This window comes from Gossypium arboreum, chromosome 9 (assembly GCF_025698485.1).
Source record: "Gossypium arboreum isolate Shixiya-1 chromosome 9, ASM2569848v2, whole genome shotgun sequence".
Taxonomy (NCBI): Eukaryota; Viridiplantae; Streptophyta; class Magnoliopsida; order Malvales; family Malvaceae; genus Gossypium; species Gossypium arboreum.
Window position 1 is genome coordinate 49,284,346 of NC_069078.1, and position 16,787 is coordinate 49,301,132.

The 16,787-nt window shown below is 32.2% G+C and overlaps 1 pseudogene; it reads left to right on the forward strand.

Moving 5' to 3' along the window:
• Nucleotides 1-1,544: 1,544 nt before the first annotated feature.
• Nucleotides 1,545-4,506, forward strand: LOC108451366 (LEAF RUST 10 DISEASE-RESISTANCE LOCUS RECEPTOR-LIKE PROTEIN KINASE-like 2.5; annotated as a pseudogene).
• Nucleotides 4,507-16,787: the final 12,281 nt, after the last annotated feature.

Genomic DNA, 16,787 nt, shown 5'->3' on the forward strand with positions numbered 1-16,787 from the left:
TGATTTCTAACTTACTTCTTCAAAATAATTATAGTTTTAAGTTAATTTGAATTGTTGATTTTCATGAATTAATTTAATTAGGTCGAATTTTAATTTATTTGTTTAAAATTTCCAAAGTATGACATTAAAAAGATAGTGGAGAATCCAAAGATAACTTTTGTTTCTACAAAAGATACGTAATTCACATTGAAATTATCTGTATATAGAAGAAGTAAAAATAATAATCCAGCCATTATAACAACAAATCTGAGTTTTTCTTTCTTTATCTTTGAATGTTAAGATTTCATAAATTGTAACCCAATTCATTAATATATGCATCAAACTAAATTTATTTCTGTCGTTGAAGAAGTGGACATCCAATAGATGTTAAGATTATCATTTGGAATGTAACCAGTTATCAACTTTTTACATTAAGTTTAATCATGAAATTGTTTTTATATTAGAGTTTGAATTTTTTTAAATTAATACCTGAATTTAGTAATTATTTTCATATTGTAATTTAAATTTAACAATTATTGTCACATTTAAATCTAAACTTTAAGAAATTCAAGAAAATATCATAAACTAATTTGTAAAAGAAACTTTAAAGCCTAACTTAGAAAAAAGTTCAAACTAAAAATTTTCTTAGTCTTAAAAATGATTTAACCTAAAACACATAACTTCATTTTAAATTTCTCAAAAAAATTCCAGAATTATTCATACTGAGTGCAACAATGCGCATTTGTCAGTTTCTTGGATTTCTTTAGGATTCATCGTGGTACTGTTCATCATCATATATATACATATTATAATATGAAAGCGTATTAAATATGTAAGTGATGGAGCATTCCGATAATTTCTTGGATTCTGGAAAGTAAAAAATTAAATTAAATTATTAATCATTAAATTATGATAATTAAAAGTTACAATTTAATCAGTAAATTATTTAAAAATTTTTATTTAAGTTATAAGACTATTAAAATCAATGTTATAGGACTTTTTTTGTTTGCACTGCTTACACTAATTGAAAGCTATTTTTCCCTGTCTGTTCTATAATTCATTTTTTTTTTTATAAAATAACTTTGGACGTCATGCATCTACGAAATTAAATTTGAAACAATTTTTTTTTTCTATCTCTGACACTGACATTCAAAACAACTTAAATATAAAGTTTGTTATTCTACTTGTCGGTGGATATTGATCCACCGTACCGATCATCAAATTGTCGCTTGGAGCTCGCTGACAGAATTTTTTTTAAAAAAAATACTCAATAACTTAAATAAAAACTTTTGAATCATTCAATGACTTTAATAAAATTTTTGAATAATTCGATGAAATTATAATTATTTTAATTAAATTACTAAAATAAAAATTATTAATAATTTAGTGAAAATTAATATAATTTATCAGTACAAGGACTATGGTTTTATTTTATCCCGTTTTCCCAATAACAAAAGGAAACAAATATATTTTATATAATTTACCATTATGTCACAGAATGAAACTCTCTTTCCTATTATTCATTTGTTTGAATCGAAATTTTCTATCAGAAATTGAACAAGAGAATGGCACCTGAAAACTCTCCACCATCTCTCATACAACTTCCCACTTTCATCTTCTTCTTCTTCACAGTTCTTCCACGAACTCATTCCAGGGATCACTCACCACCTTACGGTGATTGCAGATCTTCATTTGAATGTGGAATATTGAAAGAAATAAGTTACCCATTTTGGGGAAACCAACACTCTCATTGCGGCCGACAAGGGTTCGAGCTTCAGTGCCAACCACATGAATACCCAGTTATAAACATGGAAAACCAGACTTTCATTGTCCTGGAAATCGAACAAAACAGCCAGTGGATGAAGCTTGCACGATCAGATATTTGGAATGGCAGCTGCCCACTACTTGACACCCAACTGAATCATCCTCCTTTTAGTTTTTCCGCTACTGGGATTCGCAACCTCAGTATCTTCCATAGCTGTCAGGTAGTAAGCACTATTTCAGAACAAGCATATAACTTTTCTTGCACTAACAAGAATGGTAGCATTGGTTACGATTATGTTCTGTGGGAAGCATTTACCGGTCCTGCAAAGCTATGTTATTTGAAATTTACGGTTCCAGTTCTCATCACGGCTTATGATCAGCTGGTTTATAGAAGCTTGACACTCAAAGAAGCTTTGAATGAAGGTTTTATTGCTGTTTATCACTTTGAAGAAGAGGAGTTTTGCAGAAAGTGTAGGACATCGAGGGGAACGTGTGTACGAAGCATGAATGCCACACAGGTTCTTTGCTTTTGTGATAACGGCCGTCTACAGAAGACGCCATGCTTAAAACATGGTAAATCTCTGCCTTTTTGTTTATCAGCTGTGAGATCTTAATTTCTCTTGAATTGTGTATTGTGCATTTGGTTGAGTGAAAAATTAAGAGGTAGAAGGTGAAAAAAGAATTTGGGAGTGTTTATCAGTAGATATATTCATTGATTGAGTTATTCATGATCTGAAAAATTTATTCGAAATTTAAAAGAGTTCAAAAAAAATTTAAGTCGAAAAAAAGCTCGAGAAAAACACTACAATTCTCCTAAATTATAATGTGTTAATTTAATCTACAACGTTTTAAATATATTCTAAATTTAAATTGACATTTGATGACTGGACTGGATTAATACAAAATTTAATTGTTTGAAGTTCATTAAGCAATTTTAAATGTGGTGGTACTTTTAGTTTAAACCTTGCTCATTTTACTAGCTTAATTTTCTACGTTGCTTTTTCTATCAATAAAAAAAATGTATAGGTCAAAAAGATGTTAACTTAAAAAGATTGAAGGTTTTGAAATTTTTAGAGTTCAGGTTAGAATCTTACTATATTTGTGATGGTAAATTCTGGTTGTATTTATTCAAATGTATTGCTTATATTTGTGATTGTATTAATAACCTTTTGAAGGAAAAAAATTCAATATATGCCTATTTTAATTATTACAGTCATTCATTCTATGTCAATTTTAATTGTTTTAGTTATAAAATAATTATTTTATGGTTTAAGTTCTCTTAAATAGAATTTTTTTTAAGTATTAACTTTTCTTATATATTTACTAATCAAATTTATAACAAATAAAAATTTTTATTTGTGTGTATTATATATTTCCTCCCCCTAAAAATACTAAATATTCTTGGTTTTTCCTCCTAAATATGACTAGGATTAGTTACAACATATACAAAGACTTTGAGCCTAACGTTCGTGGAACAAATCCACGAATCTTTCGATCAAAACCGAGAATACCTAAGTTAGAGTGTAAGTCTCCACATTTATGATTTCCCAAAGTTCTAATTATGCTACTTTTTGTACAGACCACGCCTACTTAAAATTGAAGGGGTCTAGGTTTTTGGGTAAGTTTTAATTATTTTGATTTTTTACTTCTTTTTTCACGTTATATTTCTCACCTTTTATGCTCTGCCACTGTTGTTTGATTAGGATATTGGTTTGCAAGTGGAGTAGCATTTGCATGTCTCATGATTGTTGTGTACAAAACTACTCGAATGATGAAATCGAAAACTATGAAAGATCCCAACGTCGAAACTTACATAAAGAAATATGGGTCACTAGCTCCAAAGAGATATCAATGTTCAGATATCAAGAAAATAACCAATTCATTTAGGGAGAAATTGGGTGAAGGAGGGTTTTGCAGCGTCTACAAAGGAAAGCTCGATGACGGTCGTCCTGTGGCGGTGAAGGTTCTCAAAACAGACATAAGAAAAGGAAATGGAGAAGAGTTCATAAATGAAGTCATCAGTATTAGCAGAACATCACATGTTAATATTGTTTCCCTTCTTGGATATTGTTATACCACAAACAAGAAAGCCTTGATGTTTGAATTTATGCCCAATGATTCTCTTGAAAAGTTCATTCACAACGAAAATATTACGATTGAAGGGCGCCTTGCATGGGGAAAATTGCATGAAATTGCAATAGGAATAGCTCGAGGACTCGAGTACCTCCATCGGGGTTGCAACACAAGGATTTTGCATCTCGACGTAAAACCTCATAATGTACTTTTAGATGAAAACTTTTGCCCCAAGATCTCTGATTTTGGACTTGCAAAACTATGTCCAAAAGAGAGCGTTATATCTGTGTTGGATGCTAGAGGGAAAATTGGATATATTGCCCCAGAACTATTTAGCAGGAACTTTGGGAGAGTTTCACACAAGGCCGATGTGTATAGTTTTGGAATGATGGTTTTAGAGATAGTAGGAGGAAGAAAGAATATTGATGAATTTGCAAAGGATAGTAGTGAGCTATATTATCCACATTGGGTTTATGACCATATATAGAAAGACAATAGCCTAGGATTGCGTGGGGCAATGTCGAGCCAAGATAATGAAATAGCAAAAAAGATGATATGATAATAATAAGGTTGTGGTGCATATAGACTTACCCAGTACAAAGGCCATCAATGAATGAAGTTCTGCTTATGCTAGAAGGAAGTTTAGATACCCTCAAAATCCCACCTAAGCCTTTCATATATACCCCTTGAAGAACTCCTTTAAATGTTTATACTAGTCCAATAGCATGATTCTTTTTTTCGTTCCATGAACGACCTAATGAGCATCTACAAAAGAAATTTTGTCAATGATTGTAGTTGAATTTGGTTAAAATATTTGTTTAGAAATCTTTGTGCTATTTAATCATTTTTAGCTTATGTCATGGTGTAACACCCCTCGCCTAGTGTGATCGCTAGACCCGAGCTAAAGGAAGCTACAACAGTCAACGGAACAGTTACATTCAAAACTTAATTAAATTATTTTATTAAACATGTAATTATTTTATACATACTTATAGGTAATGTTTATAAAAAAAAACAAGTCTAAATTGAGCTTACAAAAGCTCTTAAGTTGACCCAAGTAATAATAAGGACTATTCTGAAAGATTTTACAAAAATAAAGACATCTATGAAAAACAAGGGACACGGTCGTGTGCACCGGCCGTGTAACTCTTTGTGACCTTGTGCTTTAAAACTAACCATTTCCACCACACGGTTGTGTGGCTGGACCATGTAACTTTTGGGACCCGTGTGCGTCCAAAAACTTCTTTTTTACTAGGTTACCATAATGTCATTATGGAAGCCATTTCCACCATATCTCACATTATCCACCAAATCTTATGACCTAGTTGTATAATGGTGCCAATGTGGCATATCAAAACGTGCTTACCATAATGGTTGAATGTGAAAACGTGCTTACCATATATCAACATCCAAAAACATCTAACTAATATGCCACATCAAAACCTATACACATCCGTATAACCGAGTCTATAATGATTTAAAAGTCTACCGAGACTGAAGCTAGATAGTATGAGTTCTAGGCAATCCGATTATCGAGTTCCACAAAATGCTAACTATAGAGACAGAAAATGAAACAGACTAAGTGATGGGAGTCAAAACCACCAAATATAATTTCCTATGCTCTAATTGAATTAAATAGTAGTATAGAGTAGAAGGGTCGATCCCACAGGGACTGGGATTTCTAATTTTCCTGTTTATATGACCAAATTCCTGAGTCTAGGCAGTTGTCATGCCTAGGACCTGTACGTGTAGAATTGAAAAATAAATAAGAGGGAGTTTAGTTGATAAAGAAAAAAAAGTATAAAATAAAATGAAATAATAACAAAATGATAGTTGTGAAAATAAAATGAAGTAATTTAAATTAAATTAGTAAATCAATGTATAAGTGCTTAGCCTTAGCCTTGGAACATTCTGAACTCGAATCGATCCTTGAAAATAAATTTCTTTTCTCTTAACGATAAGTTGGTTATAGCAATCATTGACTCCCAAACCGCCGACTCTTCTTTGTGTAGTTGGTTTCGGTACGACATGCAAACCAATTGGAACAGTGGAAATGTGCAAGTGTACACAATTGCAGTAAGTAAGAAAGTGATAAGTAAATGTCGAGTTATCATACCCACAGGGGTTGTGTAAGAAAATATTTATGAAATGCAACTAAAAACATTTTGGTGATGAGAAAATCTTTTGTTTTGAAAAAGTGATGTAAAACTAAAAATTAACTAAGTAATAAAAATAAAAAGTAAAAATTCCAATGCACGATTTCTAAAAACAAGTTTAATCAATATGACATAATTATGTTAGATTAGTTACATTTCTTAACTTAATATTACTAAAACAATGTTCAAGTTGTTACGAATAAATTCCTGACAACTTTGTAATTTGTTAACTATAGCACATATAGACTTACAAAATTAACTAATCTCTTGAACATATTACTATGCCAATTCTGTAACAACCCTTATGCGTATTCGACGCTAAAATAGGGTACGAGGCATTACCGGACTTAAACACAAGCAAACATTCAAAATCGGGACATGAATTTCCACTCAAATTTAAAACTTTCCATAAACATTCATCTCGTCCCTGACAAGCCTACAAGGCTCAAAACATACATCGGGGGTGGTTCAAGACTAAACTGAGAACTTTAGAAACTTTCGAGGAAACTTAGAAAATTTTTCATGCAAAAGGGGTCACATGCCCGTGTGGGCTCGAGACACGCCCGTGTGACCTTATGACACGCCCGTGCTTCAGGCTGTGTTCAAAATAGGGAGCATTGTGTTTATGACTTCAGCATCAAATTTAGGTCACACGGCCAAGTCACACACCCGTGTGCTAGGCCGTGAGACAACACGGCTAAGACACACGCCCGTGTCTTTGCCCGTGTGCTTAATTCTGGACATTCTGTTTTGCCTAAATTAAGGTGTAGGGGACACACAGCCAGATAACACGCCCATGGGGCTGACCGTGTGTCACACACGGCCTAGACACACGCCCGTGTGTCTACCCGTGTGGACAATAATAAGGCTGTTTATCAAGCCATTTGTCTCCCTTAATCATTATGCACTCACATCAATTCAAAGGCACAAAACATATCATACTTAAGTAACCAAACACTCACAACTAAGTCAATAACATGTCATTCTCATGCCATCATTTGTCATGCTTAAAACATCATACTTAGCCCATTAAAAACATACTAATCTCACATTCACAAGGGGGCATTAACATATGAATAAACTTATAATCAGCATAAACCATCATTCATGGCTATATATAATAAGAAACATTAATAATTACAAGCCAACACAAATTGCCGAATTAATCATGACACATATAATAAATGTCCAAGTTCCTATACATGCCATAAACTTAAAGTACTTGAATTCATTTATACCCAAAATGATAACTTGATAGTGCGATAGTATCTCCAGCGATCTCCAACCCGAGCTAGCTTAATAACCCTTAAGACATGGGAAAGGAAGGGGGTAAGCTATATAATATAGCTTCGTAACTTCATATGAAAATAATAAGCAACATCAACCATACATATATCATACAATTAACATAATGTAAACTCAGACGAATGTTATTAAGTCTCATAAGAATATCTTATTCATTCACATCTTACCAAGTGTTTTTCATATTCAACAATATGAACACACATTATTATAATCTATCATGTTCAACAATATGAACACACATTATTATAATCTATCATAATTTCATGGTTATAATTTATTCGGTCACAATACTTACTCTTTTCAACTTATAAGCATAATTTAACATATCTTGGCATTGGCCTAACAACTGTAATCTTTCCTTTGTAACATATTACAGCAATTAACAAATCATTTCACATCTCATAATAAACATGCACATTAATTATGCGTACTTGTATTTCCAAGCATATATCTTCATAGCTTTTGATTTCATAAACTTTTATCTTCTTGTACTTTCATGACCATTTTAATAGGTAATAATTCAAATCTTTCCTTTTTCTCATATCCGATAAATCACAATTTATGTGATTAAAACATGCTATATCTTAACTCAATTTTGGCCCAAAAGCCAATTACACAATTGCCAACCAAATTTACCATGTATTTTGTTTATCACAAGTATAGACCAATAATCACAAGGCTTTCAAAAAATATTCTCATGGAAATCATGAACTCACGATATCAAGAAATCAATGCTTTTAAACTTATGTACATGCCTGTACAAATTCGTAATACTTACATGCTCTTTCTCTTCTTTAACATACCTATTGAATTTCCCGTTGAACCACTCGGAATACTAAAGGATACTTGGGAATCTTGTACACACAGTACCAAACCAATGCCATATCCCAGATATGGTCTTACATGTAAATCTCGTATCGATGCCAATAGCCCAGCTATGGTCTTACACAAAATCTCATATCGATGCCATATCTCAGATATTGTCTTACACGAAATCTCATAATGATGCCATATCCCAGATATGGTCTTACACATAGTCTCGATAACCCTAATGTCATGACATTTATATCCTATCTATTCCTAAGGTTCAACAGGGACTTTCGCTGTATCGAACCTCTATCGGCCATTTCCGTAGTATCGTACTCAATAACATTCACATTTTATTTCAATAATATAACATTTACCAAAATAATATAAATTAAGCAATCATACATATATAATTTAATGCTTATTAAACATACGAACTTACCTCGATACTAAGGATAACAAAAAGGGATCTAACCGTCGAATACTCGTTTTTCCCCTATTTTAGTCCAAACCTCATTTTCCTTGATCTATAATATCACATTTAGCTTATTTATTAGTCACATTATTCAATGTGACCCAAAAATCATATTATGGCAAAATTACATTTTTGCCCCTAGGCTCGACAAATGAAATTTATTCAATTTATTTAACATATAAGCCTAGTCGAACCATTTTTATAACTATAACAACCCAAAATTTCCATTAAAACAACATTTTTACTACATGTTTTATAACTTTTTACAAATTAGTCCTTTTTGGCAGTTTCACCGAAAATCACTTAGTAAAAGTTGTTTATCTAACATTAAATTTGCAGAATCTATCATTAAACATAAAAATACACAAATTTATAACATGGGTCAAAACCTATACCTTCATCATATCTCAAATTAATGGTAGAAATAGATAGATCATGATATAAGGATTTCAAAAACATGAAAATCATTAAAAACGGGGCTATAAAGGACTTACAATCAAGCTTGGAAGCTTGAAAAACCCTAGCCATGGTTTCCCCTTGTGAAATTCAGCCAAGGGGGAAGAAGATAGACAAATTTGGCTTTATTTTTTCTTTTTAATTCATTTTAATAACCAAATGACCAAAATGCCCTAAATGAAAAACTTTAGAAATATGCCAAACCATGCCCATTTTTGTCCACGAACTTAACCAATGGTCTAATTACCATTTAAGGACCTCCAATTTAAAAATTCATAGTAATTAGGCACCTCTAGCTTCTAGAACTCAAGTTTTGTACTTTTTACAATTTAGTCCTTTTGACTAAATTAAGTGCCCAAACGTCAAAATTTTCGAACAAAATTTTCACATCAAAAATCCATAAAACCTTAGACCATAAAAATATAATAAAAATAAATTTTACTATGTTAGATTTGTGGTCCCGAAACTATTGTTCCGACTAGGCCCAAAATCGGCTGTTACAACTCTCCCCCTTTAGGGATTTTCTTCCCTGAAAATCTTTCAGAAGAAGTTGTTTTCAACTCTCATGAAACACTTTCACTAAATTCTCAGAATCACAAATCGATTTAACCTCGTATATCTCTTTCCAATAACCCTTGAACTTTAGCACACAGTGCCGAGGTATATCGATAAAGATCTAAATTACTCTCTCAAGAACACATATACTCAGTTATCTGTCAAATAAGAACTCGATTCGTACTGAAAAAATCATACAGATTTTGTCAAATGATCAATATTCAAACAACATCATCCATTTCGGGGATAGAGGTAGTCCTGATACGAAATCTATAGTGACTCTGCCTCACAGCACTCTAGTATTATTACTAACTGCAATAGTCCTAGATCTCTTGATGTTCGGCTTACTTGCTAACAAATACACATATATACATAAATTCAAAAATATCATGGTACATACTCAATCACCAGAATGTCTACTTCATATAACTGCAACACATTTCTGAGCTTCTCAAACTCATAAGGAAAGTATTAATTTAGCTGTTCACTTAGCTAGAATCAGACCATCATCAATAAGATCAGCCATATAACTAGTACTCACAAAATAAATAAAGAATTTTCAATTCAGGCATATGTAATTATACTTGCTTTCTTAAAGGTTAATCGATAACTACTCACAGTCCTTTAACATCTCAAAACCTTCACGCTGTCTTAAATTTAGATCTTTCTGCGACATTAGATACTTAACCCTTTGGACCAGGAAATGTGTGGCATTTCCCGTCAAACACACGAATTCATCAAATTCACAACACAAACATAGAAGTGGCCATCTCTAAATCACCAATCGAACAGCTCTCTTTTAATGTGACTTTAACCGTCTAAAAATATAAACTTTACTTTACATTCTTGTATTAAAATATATTCCAATCCGTTCAATAGTACATCACTGAAAAATCACAAATTATTTTCTCAATTAGACTAAACTCAGAACCAGTGCTTCAGTTAATAATACCTTCAACTGTTTTCAACTTTGCTAGCATGTAATAGACCATTCAAACTTTCACAACTGTGATAACATTATCAATCGAAACAACTTTTAACTTGTAATAACATTATTCGGTTAAAGTAATCCAATAAGTATATCTCTCTACCATACTTGCTAAAATATAGATTTTTCATTTTGTCTGTCCCTCTTCATACCCGTGAATGCACATAATTTATTCTCTTAGCTGAGGACATGCTTAAATACATATAACTCAAATCACATCTCAACAAATAAGTTCACTCTAATAAAAACAATTAAGTTGATTTCAACTATATGAATAATAACATATCAAAATGCTCTTTTCTTCATGCTAAGAAAACAACTCAAACAAAAAATCTTTCAAAATTCTTTTAACATGCTAGTCAGAGATCTTTTCAACCGTATTAGCTCGAGGAAACAACTATCCTAATTGAACTCATCGACTTTAATCAAACTTACCTGAGGAAAGAAAACTGCTATACAATTTAAGCTTGTGCTCTCACCATTTATACCTTTGCCAATGTCAATTTCTTCCACTAAAATTAGAGAAATCTTGATACCAGAGTCACCACATTCCTATTATCGGATCCAGAAATACAATCATAATAAACATAGCCATCAAAAACCAAAGAACATACTTTAAAGATGAGCCATGTCTGATAATTTACACAATAAGAATGATATGAAAACCTAAATACGATGCCATATCGGAAGTCCAAGAACATAACTCATAAGAAAATAATAATGAAGATCTAGATAATTTTTCAGAGAAAACCAGAAGTAAAAAAATAGTTACCAGCTCTAGAATTCCATCGTAGCAGAGCTGATACACTTTCCAAATATTTATATATAAGATAGAACAACATCCAATAGAAACAGAAGAATAACCTCATATAAAGTTTTACCATCGTCTTTACTCTAACATATTAGAATAGAATCACGAAGAGATAAGGTAATGCCAATAATAAAATAAACAGACCATCAGTGCTTTCACCTAACATTAGAGTTAGCTAACATTCTCACTCGATAAGGATTTCATCAAAAAACGGACAATCACATAAACCCCTAAGGATGAATAAATATATATACAGAGTACTCAGAAGAGATCATTGTAATCTATTCAATCATAATTGTTATACTCAGACATCTTTACAATTCAGACATCATTTCTCTAGCTAATTCTATTATCATGAACCCCGTATTATTTCGCTCACTAACGAAAACGAATTCGGGAGAAATTTAGCAAACATATCTTTAGACGTAATACCTAATTGAGTAGATTAGCTGAGACTAACTCCTTCTTTAACCATGACATTGCATAATCTGTATAATCTTTAAAGCATTCTGATGTTTCTTCCAAAACTGTTTTCACTTTCCAAACTATTCTCATCTTTGTATGCATTACTAATTATTTCACCACTGAACTCTTTAGTTTCACACTTACGGATTTATTCAACATGATTCTCGTGAATTTTCGTTACAAAGCAACACTGGTAAGGGGGTGAGGTCGTAAAGCCTCAAACTTGACTCTCATAAATATACACATATGACTTTGCATTCATCAACAACGTAATATCATCATAATCACATAATTCACTCTAAGAAATTTAATATACTTATTTATTTTACAAATATTTTCTGTCATCCACAATTTCAAATGATGAAGTTACTTAATTAAACTCAACATCAATATCTAATTAAACTCTAACACTTAACTTGTATCACTTACCAACACTTGTCAAATTAGAGAACGTATTACGGATTCGAGTACGTCGTTTACTTGGCACCATATTCCAACTATGGCTTTACACATCTTTTGCCATGGCCCTGCCAGGGTCTTAAACTTATCACAATGCCATAACCCAGTTATGGTATTTTCACTAGAATACCATAGCCCGACTATGGTCTTACATTCTATACTTTTTCATGGTCCAGCCATGGTCTTATCCATCAATTCATCATTAAACGATCGTACTCATTTCCTGCATTCTACTCAATTTGATCTTCCAATTCAATTTTCATTCTATTATAAAATTCATGGTTCAATAACAAAGACATAAAACAAAACATTATATTATCTCTAATTTAACAATTAAACATAAGATTCAACCATATGAACATACTGATCATACTTATTCAAACAAGTGTACATAAACACACATTTTGTCAATTTTCGTAAGTGTACTTATCATATTCACTTAATCAAATATGTTGGGCACATAACATCATATGAATACCAAAAAAACATGGATAGGCTTATCACCATATAAACTTTCATTTCATTCCATGTTTCCACATTTCTCAACTTATGGTTATCTCATTTATCACATACATATCATGAACTTCTATTCATACCTTTCTAAGTTCCATCTCACCATAAACACATTTCAAATATCTCAATATCACTTTTAGCACTATCAAAAATAGCTCTGTTGGAAAACATCTCTGTCTCAGCAAGATAGTTCTCATCAGAGTCGGGAGATATCACACTATCACAAGTGTTAACATGGCATGTATAGCTAGACTCACGAACGCTATGTTAGTCTAAGAATCGACTAAACCAAAGCTCTGATACCACTAAATATAACATCCCTTACTCGTATTCGACTCCTGAATAGGGTATAAGGCATTACTAGACTTAAACACAAATAATCATTCAAAACTGGGACATGAATTTCCATTCAAATTTAAAACTTTTCATAAACATTCATCTCATCCCTGAAATGAGCCCACAAGGCTCAAAACATACATCGAGGGTGGTTCGAGACTAAACTGAGAACTTTAGAAATTTTCAGGGAAACTTAGAAAATTTTTCATGTAAAAGGGGTCACACGGCTGCATGGGCTCGGGACACACCCGTGTGACCCTATGACATGCCTGTGCTTTAGGACGTGTTCAAAATAGGTAGCATTTTGTTTAAGACGTCAACATCAAATTTAGGTCACACAGCCAAGTCACACGCCCATGTGCTAGGCCTTGTAGCACACATGGTTGAGACACACGCTAGTGTGCTCAATTTTGGACATTCTGTTTTGCCTAAACTAAGGTGTAAGGGACACACGATCAGATAACATGCCCATGGGGCTGACCGTGTGTCACACATGGCCTAGATACACGCCCTTGTCTCTGCCCGTGTGCTCAATTCTGGACATTCTGTTTTGCCTAAATTAAGGTGCAGGGGACACATGACCGGATAAGACGCCCATGGGGCTGATTGTGTGTCACACAGCCTAGACACACGCTCGTGTGTCTACCCATTGGAATGACAGAAATGTGCAAGTGTACACAATTGCAACAAGTAATAAAGTGACAAGTAAATGTCGAGTTATCGTACCCACAGGAACTATGAAAAGAATTATTTATGAATGCTTTTTAAAACACTTAGGTGAAGAAAAAAAAATTTTGAAGAGGGTGATTGAAAACTAAGATTTTAAACTAAGTAAACTAAATAAATAAATCTCAAATGCACAATTTCAAAATACGATTTTAATCAAGATGACATAATTGTGTTAGATTAATTACATTTCTTAACTTAGAATTATTAAACTCATGTTTATATTGTTACGAATAAATTCACAGCAACTTGGTAATTTGCTAACTTATGAACATACTCACCTACCAAAATTCATTCATCTCTTGACTATATCCCTATGTCAATTCAACCGATTAAACGAATCTTAATAGGCAAATATGTTATTTCACATACATACTTATTAAATCGAAATAATCTCTTGTACATATCCCTATATCAATTCAAACGATTAATTAAATCTAATAAGCACATAAAAGAGTACGTGACGTAATAAAGTATCCCTACCTTTAAACATTTTAATCATAATAATCTTACAAGTTATGTAAGGCAAATGTATCGTCAGATACCGTTGCTAATTTAACCCTCAGCTACCTTAGATGATTAAACATGCACTGATTAAGTACTGTGTCCATTAATTACAATTTCAATCTGTTTAAATGATTAATTCATTAGCTACCTCACAATTGTAATGCAAGAATAACTTAGTCATGATTTTACTTAATCAAGCATCTTACCGAGGCCTATAAAAACATAACACAATTTTAACAATTTTAGCAAATGAAATGCAATCAACCTAACACAAATCAAATTAAAGCTAAATTTATTAAATTAACCATTCAAACAACATAAATATTCATAGATATGTTCATCATAACAACAACAAAAATTAAAGAGATAGGGAACAAGAATCAAATCTAGTGTTTTTCCATGGCTTGACTCGTTTGCTCTGTTTTTCCTTCTCCATTGTCCTTGTTGACGAAGGCTGCTATGAACACTTAATTGCAGCTCCAAATGGCTGATGAATGCCCCTTTTTCTAGAGGAGAAATCGACAAGAGAGCAAGAGAATTTTGAATGGAAAAGAAGAGAGAAAGTGGAGAGAAGAGAGAAAAGATGTGAATGCTTGAGATGTGTTTTAAATGACCAGCCTAAAGGGGTTTTTATAGCTGAAGAGGGCTGCTAAAAATAGCTAAAATTATCAGCCAAAGAGCCCTCCCTTGGCCGGCCACACATGTGGCAAGGTTGATAGTTTCAACTTTGCTAATTTACGCTTGGGGCAAATCTATAAAGCCACCAATTGTGGAGAGGTTTGTTTGCAACTTGAACAAGTCTTCAAGGGCTTATTTGCAAGCTAAATAATCAGCCAATAAGCTAATTTAGGTCAGCACATGGACGGTTTTGGGCTGTCCACTTCTTGGTCGGTTCAGTTCACTCGGTTCGAGTCAACTGGACCACTTTTTCATAATTAATTAATAACAATTTATTTAATCCAAATTAAATTGGATATAAATTAAAATTAATTATATCATGAATTAATACACATAATTGGACCGACTTATGCTGAAAATTAATTCACCTTGATACTTCAAATTGCTTCTCGGTTTTGAACTTCTAGTAGTGTCTGCCGAGTCGTTTTTTGCCATTTGTGCAAATCTGTTGAAAAATGATCAAAATTATTAAAAATTATTTAAAATTCAACATGTTCATAATTTAGATGCAATTTTAATTATTTTATAAAAATTAATTATTTTTCAATAAGAATTTTATCAAAACTGCATGAATTAAAGTTAAAAAGGGCATGAAAAAGTGTGTATATTTTTGTGTTTCCACACCCCCAAACTTAATTCATTGCTCGTCCCGAATAATGCAAAAATTTGAAAAGAATTTCTTAGAAACACCTTTGAAAAACTCTTTCAGAACAACATTCTTTCCAGAATTATGAATTTAACATACTTATGCTCAAAAATAAGAAATTTGATAGTTATGCCACTTAAGTATACATATCATTCAAATTAATCTCAACAACTCTTATGATAGCAAAAGTAGACTAAATGCTTCCTTAACAAAGACATGTTAAACCTTACCAATTTGATTTTATTTCCTTATTCAAGATTAAGCTGCAATCATTAAGTTTAACTTAGGCCTTCATATGTTGAACATAGCAATTTCTCTCCGCTAATGTAGGTAGCATAGAAAACTTGAATCAATAGGTTTTTAAAAAGGTTGTAACATGGCTAGGCTACGAGTAGGTAAAATATAGATAAATTTAGGCTTAAAACCTTAGACTTAGCTTCAATTGGACCTTTGGAATAATTTCCCTCAATACACCAACTTACTTTGATTTCACATGCTCTTTTGTAAATCTATTTTCTTTCAAGTACATGTGCTCTCTCTCTCTCTCTTTTTTTTTTAAGATGAGCATTTTACTGTATGTACTACAATTTTTAGAGCACTTGATACTTCTTTCAACTCCCCCAAACTTATTTTCAAAAAATATTCTGCATAGTACTTAGTCTAGTGTTTGGGACAAATTAAAGATAATTAAGAGAAACATGATGGCTAAATATTGCAAAGGTTCAAATAAAATTAGGCCATATAGTCTCAGAGTTGGGTTTCAAAGGGTAAAATTTTATCAAGGTCGGCTTGAAAGGCTCAAACGGTCCAAACAACAGTTGCCTAAATCATTTTCAACATTCCATGCTTTCTAGGATTTCGCCTGAAGAAACTAGAATTAAACTTTCATGCATACCTAACTTTCCTAATGAACTAAAAGATTTTATGGTATGGTTCGCATGCTTTATTAAAAATACACTTATGTCATTATTAAGCTAAAATAACAATAGAACTTTATTTATACTGAAGTTTAGCATGCTTAACAAAATTTCAATTTATTTAACAAAATATATCCTAATCATAATTAAAAGAACTATTTATTCTGAATG